The following is a 10,550-nucleotide window of genomic DNA, read 5'->3' on the forward strand; positions in this document are numbered from 1 at the left end:
ATCTTCCTCGTCCAAACTCCAAATCACGAACCATTTGAATTGCGGCGCTCCTAACTCGATAAACTTTCTATCCATATCTAATTTGCACTAATTACTAGAGTTAAACCTGTCCAGAAAATCGAGAATTTAGAGGCTACAAAAGATCAATTAATGAAGTATTTACTTCGAAAATCACCTAAAATAAACAGAAAACTAATAAAAACTCCTAAACTCCTTAGAATTCAAATGAATGAAAAAAATAAAAACCACTCAAACTAACTTAAACTCGATAAACTAACTCTAATTATACTCATAAAAGTACCGAATAACACTATTTTCATAGAGTTATCAAAATACAAAGGACATCCTAGAATAGGAATTCAAGCTTGCATTCACTTAGTTTATTGACGTGTCTGGGAATGTAATTGCTGGATTTATACTGTTTGAGCTTTTCTTTTTCATAATCATGTCTTTTCTATAGTAATTTCAAAGTAGATAGTTTCACTTAAGTGAAATAGCAAAACACGTCTAAGAGTCATTTATTATCGTCGAGATAGTTTATTTGGATATATATGAAGATGGCTGAGTTTGCTGCATTAAATTGATTCTATACAAACCAATATGGGTTGGTTCAAGCGGTTTGGCACTTGTTCCACTTAAGTAAGGTCTTGGGTTCGAGTCCTTATGAATGCCGAAAATTCACGCTGGGAGAGCTTTATCCCGTATATCGATTCGGCTCAACTGGATTAGTCATGGCATAATTGAATTTCCGGATACTAGGGTTTGCACCGAAAAATTGATTTTATACGAGTTCCTTCCTTGATTTTTAGTACTTTGCTTGGGGTTTGTTTCTTCGAGTTTTATCTTCAATTCTGGCTAAATAGAAGTTAGGAATTATTCTTATATTTTTGTTCTTTATGCAGGCTAAGAAAGTTCGATGAGTTCTGAATTTCGAAGTCACATGCGGTGGACAAGAAACTTTGGATTAATCTTGCTTTTAAAAGAAGGATAATAAGTATTAGGCAATAAATAAACCCATATATCTATTTTTTCTTTCAAAAATACATTTATGGATTGGTGCATTACTTGATTAGGTTCCATTATTGTTAGGGCCGGTTTGGTTCATCAAAAAAAGCTCCAAAATCAGAATCAAAATGGTCCATTCCAATTGTTTTTGTTTGGTATAGGGGAATCGATTCCCCTATATGAGAAATCATCCACTCTCTAGGGGACTCTAGGGAATGAGAGGGGGAATGAAAAAAAAAATTTCTTTCAATTATTATTCTTTTACAATAAAAGTTTTTCACCACCGTATTTTATTTTTGAAAATTTTGTGTATACTATTTGAAGGTATCATTTTTCCTATATATTTATAAGCCAGCTTAAAAAATTGATTCCGATTCTATGAGTAATGAACCAAACATATGAAATGAATTTGAATTCTGATTCCCTATTGAACTAAACAAAAACTAAAATTTGTCATTTTATTTCCCATTCTGTCCCATTCCATCTCATTTCAATTCCGAATTCGTTTCCGTTTCCGAACCCTGAACCAAACATGCCCTTAATTCTTGGATATTTGTGACGATTTTGAGGTATGAGTTAATAAAATTAGTTTTGTCTTTTCTGTTTATTTGTGATGGTTGATGGATGGTCTATTGTCAACTAAAAATTTCATGTAAAAATATTGTAAAATTAAATTTGTTACTATTATTAATAGAAAATCATTTACATAATTAGCATCGGTTATGAGGACAGTTGCAATTGTCTTGATTAATATTTTACTAATTGTTGTTTTTTAAATTCTAAAATAAGATGCTCAATGATGTGCCTCTAAATACACATTATGGAGACTAATACATCTGTTTCTTGAACATTGATGCAATTAAATTTGTTTCTAAAAGGTAAATGAAGACTAATAAGAATGCTACCAACGTGAGTTAGTTCAAGCGGTTCAATACTTGTCCCCCTCAAGCAAAATCTTGAGTTCGAGTATTATAAATGGAGAAAATCCACGCTAAAAGAGGTATACCCCTTAATTGGCAAACATAGCTTGACTGGAGTAGTTGAGGTTCAATTCGACTTATGGATACAAGATTCGTACAAAAAAATAAAACTAAAAAGAACCCTCAACCTATAACATATGGAATTGTTTGTATTTGATTCTAAAAAGTATATATGGGCAATTAGATTAAATACTTTTGGTTAATTAATTCTGTTTCTAAAAACTAAAGGGTTAATTGCGCATATAGCCTAACGTTTGAAGGAATTCTTAGTTCTAACTTAAACTTGATTTTTTAGCTGAGATATCCTAACGTTGACGTGTTGGTTTCACATCTAGCCCGACGCTAACTTTCCATCCAAAATTGACGGAATTGCACATGTGGCACGTTAATTTTGCAACGTTACAAAATTAACGTGCCACGTGTGCAATTCCTTCAATTTTGGACAGAAAGTTAGCGTCGGGCTAGATGTGAAACCAACACGTCAACGTTGGGATATCTCAGGTAAAAAATCAAGTTTGGACTAGAACTAAGAATTCCTTCAAACGCTAGGCTATATGACGCAATTATTCCAAAATTAAATAGAGACTGGTACGAAGCTCCACCTATAACATATTGAATTGTTTGTATTTGTGTCTAAAAAGTATCTAGAGACAATTATATTAGATATTTGTGGTTAATTTTAGAGTCAATATCTTTTGTTTCTATTGATATGTTTTGAAGTCAAATAAAAATTTATTGTAAATTAGCTTCTAAAGATCTATAGAAACTACAACAACATAGTCATTTAATTGATTTATCTCTTCAGCTTTTAGGAACAAATAATTGACTTATAGAGGCATATAACACAGTTTCAATAGGCGGTTTATGTTGTAGCGTCCTTATTAGTCTCTTTTTTTTTTCTTTTGGGTAAATAGTCTTTTGTTTTTGTTTTTTTATTATTTATTTAATTACTCATTTACTGATTTTTTTATTACAATGGACACCCATTGATCTAGTACAATGAATTGAAAATCTTAAATAAAAGAGCGCGAATAGTCCCACCATTCTTCGTATATATGCAAATAGACATAATACATTATTATTATCTCTTAATATATATGTTATTCATATTTACATAAGATTAGAGTAAATATTTGCTTAACGTGATGTCTTTCTTTGACTATCACCCACAGTTTGATGTATATTTTGTCTATTTGGCAGAATATATAGCTATTATTATATTTTTGAATATATATTATTCTTATAATTTATGTGTGTTAATTACCTAATCTCTGTTATATAAAAAATTACCGCGTAACGCACAAGTATTAATTAGTTATTTATAATGTATAAACCACTTGATACTTGCGTGTTGCGAGAGAATTTCTTGTCAAATTTTGTGGGACTAAAAATAGATAATCAACTAGGGCTGTAAAAAAATAACTGATAATCGAACCGTCATGTTCTGAATCGAAAATAAACGAATTATTCAGTTTCGGGAAAAATTCAGCTCATAAATTCTCAAGTACTTTGGTTTCAAGACGGTTACGGTTTTCTAAATTCAAAAATCGTGGTTAACCGTCCTATCCCAAATATTTATAAATTATATATTTTGTTATATTTATTTGTGGAGTTGAGTTGAAATATTGAGTTCTCTTCTAGACAATACACTGTGCACTCCACTTTCTTTTCTTTTTTTCTTCTTGGGAGAAAAATTGAAAAGAAATCTCAAATCATCTAGTTATTACGGAGATGATTGAGTGGTGTTGAGTGATAATGGGAATTTTCATGTTTAATGTAAGGCTGGGGCTATTTCCACCCCCACTTTGGCTAATCCACGCCATTTATTATTCATGGTACCAAATGCTCTCGTATTACCTTAATTGCTCTAATTAAATATGGATAAACCCTTAAATCACTGTCTAAGATGTCATTCCTTCCTTTCTTAATCTATGTATCCAACTTACCAATTGATAATTTTTTTTTCTCTCTCTTACTTTAGCCTACTTACCCATATATAATGAAGTTAATTGCATCATATAGCCTAACGTTTATATTTTTTCTTAGATCTATCCTAACATTGATTTTTTTCTTGAGATATCTCAATGTTGACGTTTTGATTTAGCGTCTATTCGAACGTGAACTACCTGTCCAAAATTGACGGAATTTCATACGTGGCACGTTAAGTTGGTAATGTTGCTTACATGTGCTACTATGTGGGCCTCCCATTTGCCACGCTTGTCTCTTCCCGCCCTCTCCCCTGCCTTCCCGGCCATTCCTAAATTTTTCTTCATTCTTCTGCCTTTCACTTTCCCCGTCGCCTCCAATCTTTCACTCCTAATCTCCCTCTCCGTCTCTTTTCCACCGAAAATGATAATGGATTTTCACAATTAGGATTTGAATTGATTGATCAGTTGAGGATTGTGTTTGATTAGTATAGTGTGGAGGACGGATTTGGGAGTCGTTTTAGGTTAAGGTTTTAGGATTTACATTGATTTGCCGAGTTGGAAGTCCATTGGGAGTTCGTGGCTTTCCACAGAGGAAGGTGACTTGATGCTACTAATCTGTAGCAACACAGAGTTGGTGGTACCAAAGTGCATCAAATTGAAGGTTGGTGATTATGTTTGTCGGATTCTTCACTGTTATGTGGACTAGAGTTTTGCCTTTTGCTTTATTACGTTGGGAGCTGCTTCTTGTCTCTTTCTTTATTGCTTTGGAAGATGATAAAGTGCTTTAAAAATTTCTACTGGTGTGCAGGTGCTTGTCCCGACTTTGTGGCCTTCATTCCTTTATTAAAACTGAGAATGTAAGTTAAAAAGTTGCTATTTCTGTGCATTGCTTCATGAAGTAAACAATTGAATGAACTTTTACTTAATCATGTCACCAATTGAAACCATTGCTTGATGCATGAGCAAGGAACCCAGTTTGGCTTAATTCTTCAACATGGAGGGTTAATGCAATTCAAACCTCATGTGAGGTATTTAGGAGATGTAACTACCATAATAGCTAAAGAGAAGGATAACATGTTCTGGTTTCATTTGAAAGGAATGTGGGATGAGTTTGGTTACAAAGAACTGAAGAGGATGTGATATTTCCTCCCTGAGAATAGTTGAGAGACTGGTTTAAGAGAAATGAATACATATATAGAGGTGTGGGAGATGACTGAGCTTGGGATAAAGCATGAGATGATAGTTGTGTATGTAGAAGCTGATAGGAAAGATTATGATTATGATGATGATGATGATAGTCATGTTGTTAATGGTGTTGTTGCTAAGGATGATAGTGTGACTGTAGACGGTAGTGTTGTTATGGATGGTTGTGTGGCTGTGGATGGTGGTATTGCCGTGGATAATGAGAATGAGGATAATACTGATTATTGTCCACCCAAAGACGAGGAAAGTGATTCATACTCAAGTGCTGGCGATGAATATAATGGTGATAAGGACAATGAGAAGTTTCTTGACGATCATATATTGAGGATTACCGAGAGGAATAAAAAAAGAAAGACTCAGTTAGAACAAGACAGGGCCATATCATATCAGGGGGAATAGAGTGATGAGCATACTGACTCTGATGATAATGAAGTCACCCCTTGTAATATTGCTGATGAGGGTGAATATAGTAGAAGTTCTAAGAGGTTGAATGTCTTGAATCCCAAGTGTGATATGGCAAGTATAAAGTTTAAACCGGGCTTGAGTTTTATAGATCCTAAGCAGTTTATGTGCGCTTTGAAAAATTATGCCATTTATAATGGGTTTTCTCTATGTTATTTGAAGTTTGGAGAAAATAAGGTAGAGGTCATATGCAAGGCAAACTATCCATGAAGGATATATGCTACCTGGACATAGAAGAAGAGGCTTTTTAAGTCAAAACATTGACTGACATGCACTCATGTAGCAGAGATCCAAGGAACAATTAATGCACATACGATTGGATAGGTGAACATTTCTTAGAAAAATTTCGACAGAATATGGATTTGAAAGTTACAGATTTGATCAAGGAAATCAACAATAAGTTTGAGATTATGATTTCAAAGAGCACTTATTATAAGGCTAGGGCACATGCGAGGGAACTGCTTCGAGAGAGTCTAACGGATCACTATCACTTGCTACCCTCTTATGTGGATGAGTTGAATAAAGTGTACAAGAACAATACATTTGATTTTGTGCTTGAGAGAGGGGCATCTGCTCAGCTTGTTAGATTCAAGAGAATGTATGCATGCTTTGATTCCTTGAAGAAATGGTTTCTTGATGGATGTAGACCAGTAATTGGTGTAGATGGATATTTTTTGAAAACTGAATTGGGAGGGAAGAGCAGCTTTTAAGGGCTATTGGTAGAGATGAGAACAATCAAATGTTCCCAATTGCATGGTCAGTCATTGAATGAGAAAATGAGGGGTCTTGGCGATGGTTTATACAACATTTAAAGGAATACTTGGGAATCATTGATGGACTTGGGTGAACGTTCATCTTTGATCAACAAAAAGTAATCTCTTATTGTTTCCTTGTTTTGAATGATTTCCTTGTTATGAATGGTTTCTTTGTTATTAATTGTGAATGCATTATGATGCTGCAAGGCCGAGAGAATGCAGTAAGATCTATCTTACCTAATGTAGAGCACATAAATTGTGCAAGACACTTGTATGCTAATTGGAAGAAAAGACATGGAGGTCTTGCAATGAAGTCAACCTTCTGGAAAGCCGTCAAGATCACCACTATCACAAGGTATGAGAACACAATAGCTGAGATGAGAGTTTTGAATTGGGAGGCAGCTAATCAGTTTGAGAGGATTGGAGTGATGAAGTTCTGTTGTGCATTTATCAATGAATGGCCCAAGTGTGATGTCATTGACAACATCTGTGGGTGTTTTAATAACTTCATCTTGCTTGCTAGGTCTACGCTTATCATAGATATGTTGGAAGATATTAAAATTGCAGTGATGTCGAGGACAACAGAGAAGAGGGATAAGTGTATGGCCTCAATTGATGAAATATGTCCTAGAATAAGCAAGTTACTTGAAGAGAATAAACTTAACTCTAGGTTTTGTGATCCCACATATGGTAGAGAGTTAATTTTCGAGGTTGGTCACTTTGGAAACAGATTCGCAGTGGACTTAAAGGCCAAGACTTGCACATGTAGAAAGTGGAGCCTTATAGGAATTCCATGGCCCCATGCTATTAGTTGTATCAACAGAATAAGGGAAACCTTGAACAATATGTCAACGAGATGTCGAAGAAGGAAACGTACCTTCAACCTTATGCATACACACTGAGGCCTTTGAACGGTCAGAACTTATGGGGCAAACTAAGAGGAGATCATGTGTTCCTTCCCAAAGTGAAGAAACAACTAGGGGAGCCAAAGAAAAATAGAAAGAAAGATGCAAGTGAACAAGACCCAGCTGGTCAAAGACTATCTAGGGAATGAATGGAGATGAGTTGCAGCATTTGTCATCTATATGGTCACAACAAGAAGTCATGCAAAGAGAAGGACAAGCAACCTCCTCAAGCAGCTCTTGCAGTAAGTTTTTTTTTTTTAATTTCCTTATGTTTTCGACTAACTTAGAGTCTTAATTAAAGTAATTACTTTATAACCGAATCATGAACAGGCTGGAGAACGAAACCATGCTGATAATGCACAGAGTCAAGTGGACTAGACATGAGTAGTCAAGTGACCATAGATCATAGCATGGTTCAACAGACAAACCAAAGCAGAGGCAACCAAGCTACCACAAAACATGGTCAGTCTTTTGGATATGAAGGCAAGACTATCACAGAGTAGGGGAAGGTCACACAAGCGTCTAGGGTGCAACCCTTTATTTATGGAGGCAAACCAAAACTTTAGGTTGGTGTTTTTCCTTTTTTCTTGATAATCTCCCTTTTCATGCAAATATGTCAGTATATACAATGTCATTATATATGCAGATTTGAAGGAATTAACCATCTCAACCAAATCCATGGGGAGTGTCTAGAATGGATTCACTTATTCATAAAGAAATGGCCTAAGCTAACAAAGGGTTTAGTGTCCTACATGGAGAAACTGGAATGACTTATATTCATGTAAGTATAACATAAACACTATATATACACTAAAACTTATTGGAAGATTTTACATGCTCGTATCTATTGTGTTAGTTGCCTGGCGAGTGGATGAGGATGTCATACATGGGCAGGCATAGAGGGCAATTCAGCAGTCTAGCACATATGCAAGCAGGACAGCCAAGCAGTTCAGCAGTGTGGTCCACTTTCCACTAGGAACCCAAGAACCAGCAGAGAGATAGGCATGAAAAGGAGCAGTCTAGGATGAGAACAAGGGCACAAGCCAGAAAGATGATGGCTGCTATTGAACAACGAAAGTGAAAGAAGTAGTTGGTGTCATAACTTTGGGTTGCTCATTCTGTTATATGGTCTCATTTTGGTGGAATGGTAGTTGGTTATCTTGGTGGACCGGTAGTTTTTTGTCTGGTAGACAGACATGATGATATTTTGTCATTTTGACAATGCTACTTGTAAATCTAGCAGACATTTTTGTACATTTTTGTGATACTACTTGTAGGTACTCTTATTTCACAGAAGGTACTTCTAAGTACTCTTTGTACATTTTGGTATATTTTGGTGATGCTACTTCTAACTTGAATGAATCAATGACAATTTGGCTTGTAAGTTCTTTCAATACTATTATGTCGAAGTTCCTACTCTGATGTATTTGATGAACAACAATCATCATATTCCATTAAATATTATTGTAAGACATACGAATTAGTAAAGAAGCACCCCATATGATTTTTGCTATTAAATACATTTGATGAGTAATCAGTTGGAAGAATCTGCTAAAGAAGCATCAAGTTGAACAACCTATTTTTCTGGCATTCGATTGTACAGTGTATGCTTTTAGCGATCATTTTTGCAATGCTGCTACAATACAATCACACCCCGAGTCATAAGACAAAAGTACATCTTCTCCTTTCTAGTCTTCCACCCTACTTCTGACCAATGATCTGATCACACCATCTTCGTACCAATAAAAGGATGAGCACATGCTTGAGCAGACAGAGGGTAATCCACACAGTGGCCCTTGGTTGAGAAGACGTGTGCCTGTAAGTCTGCGGTCGACGTCAAGGATAGGCCCAGCTACAACGATGATAGCATCGAGGGTGTGAATGCACACCTATGGGTGGACATATGTCCCTCTCTGTCCGAGCTCCTCTCTTTCTCTCTCTAATCTACAGATAGAATGCAAGGGAAGGTAGGGGAGAGAGCTTCCTCTGTGGAAAGCCATGAACTCCCAGTGGACCATTCACTCAGCAATCCTAAAACCCTAACCTAAAACGACTCCCAAATTCATCCTCCACACCGCACCAATCAAACACAATCCTCAATTGATCAAGCAACCCAAACCCTAATTGTAAAAGCCCATTCCCATTTTCAGTAGAAAAGAGACATAGAGGGGGATTGGGAGTGAAAGATTGGAGGCAACGGGGAAAGTGAAAGGCAAAAGAATGAAGAAAAAAATTGGAATGGGGGGGGGAGCAAGGGAGAAGGCGGGAAGAGATAAATGCGGTAAATGTGGGGCTCACATAGCAGCACATGTAAGCAACGTTACCAACTTAAGGTGCCACGTATGAAATTCCGTTAATTTTGGATGGTAAGTTCACATTGGGATAGACGTTAAATCAAAACGTCAACGTCGAGATATCTCAGGAGAAAAATCAGGGTTGGGATAGATATAAGAATAAATATAAACGTTAGGTTATATGGTGCAATTAACCCTATATAATATTACTTAAAATTTTCTTTATTCTTGTGGAATGAATATAAAAAAGGGTAAATTACAAAAAAAAAAACCCAAATTTTGTAAAATGTCTCAATTTTGTCCTAAATTTTGTTTTGTAACAAAAAAAACCATAAGTTTTCTAAAATGTCTCAAAAATGACCTCCGTTATAACTTCCGTCAATTTTTGCTGCTGATGGTGGGTCCCTTTAACAGTCCACGTAGGTCACACGTAGGCTAGTGGGTCCCTTTAACAGTCCACGTAGGTCACACGTAGGCAAAAATTGACGGAAGTTATAACGGAGGTCATTTTTGAGACATTTTAGAAAACTTATGGTTTTTTTTGTTACAAAACAAAATTTAGGACAAAACTGAGACATTTTACAAAATTTGGATTTTTTTTTGTAATTTGCCCTATAAAAAAATGATGATATCACTAAGTACCAAATATCTTTTCTCCAGTATGTTACTTGGTTAGAAATCTTGATGAAAAAAAAAATTAAAGCACAATCAAATATTTATATCTAAAAAAATATTTTTTTTACTTAAAAGATATATATATATATATATATATATATATTTAGAACATGTGTGTCCTTTATGAGATGGTGTTCTCGTTCCTTAGATAATTTCTCCAAGGGAGATAATTTTTCAAAATGAAGACGATGTATTGGATTTTATATTTTCAATCTTTCTTTTTGGTAAACTACGGGATATTTTCCATCCTTTATTTTGATTGTTTTATAATGGGAAGGATAATACTAATATTTCATATAATATAAATAATTTAGAATACACTAATTATTAGAATTAGAAATTT

This window comes from Punica granatum, chromosome 4 (genome assembly GCF_007655135.1).
Source record: "Punica granatum isolate Tunisia-2019 chromosome 4, ASM765513v2, whole genome shotgun sequence".
Lineage (NCBI taxonomy): Eukaryota > Viridiplantae > Streptophyta > Magnoliopsida > Myrtales > Lythraceae > Punica > Punica granatum.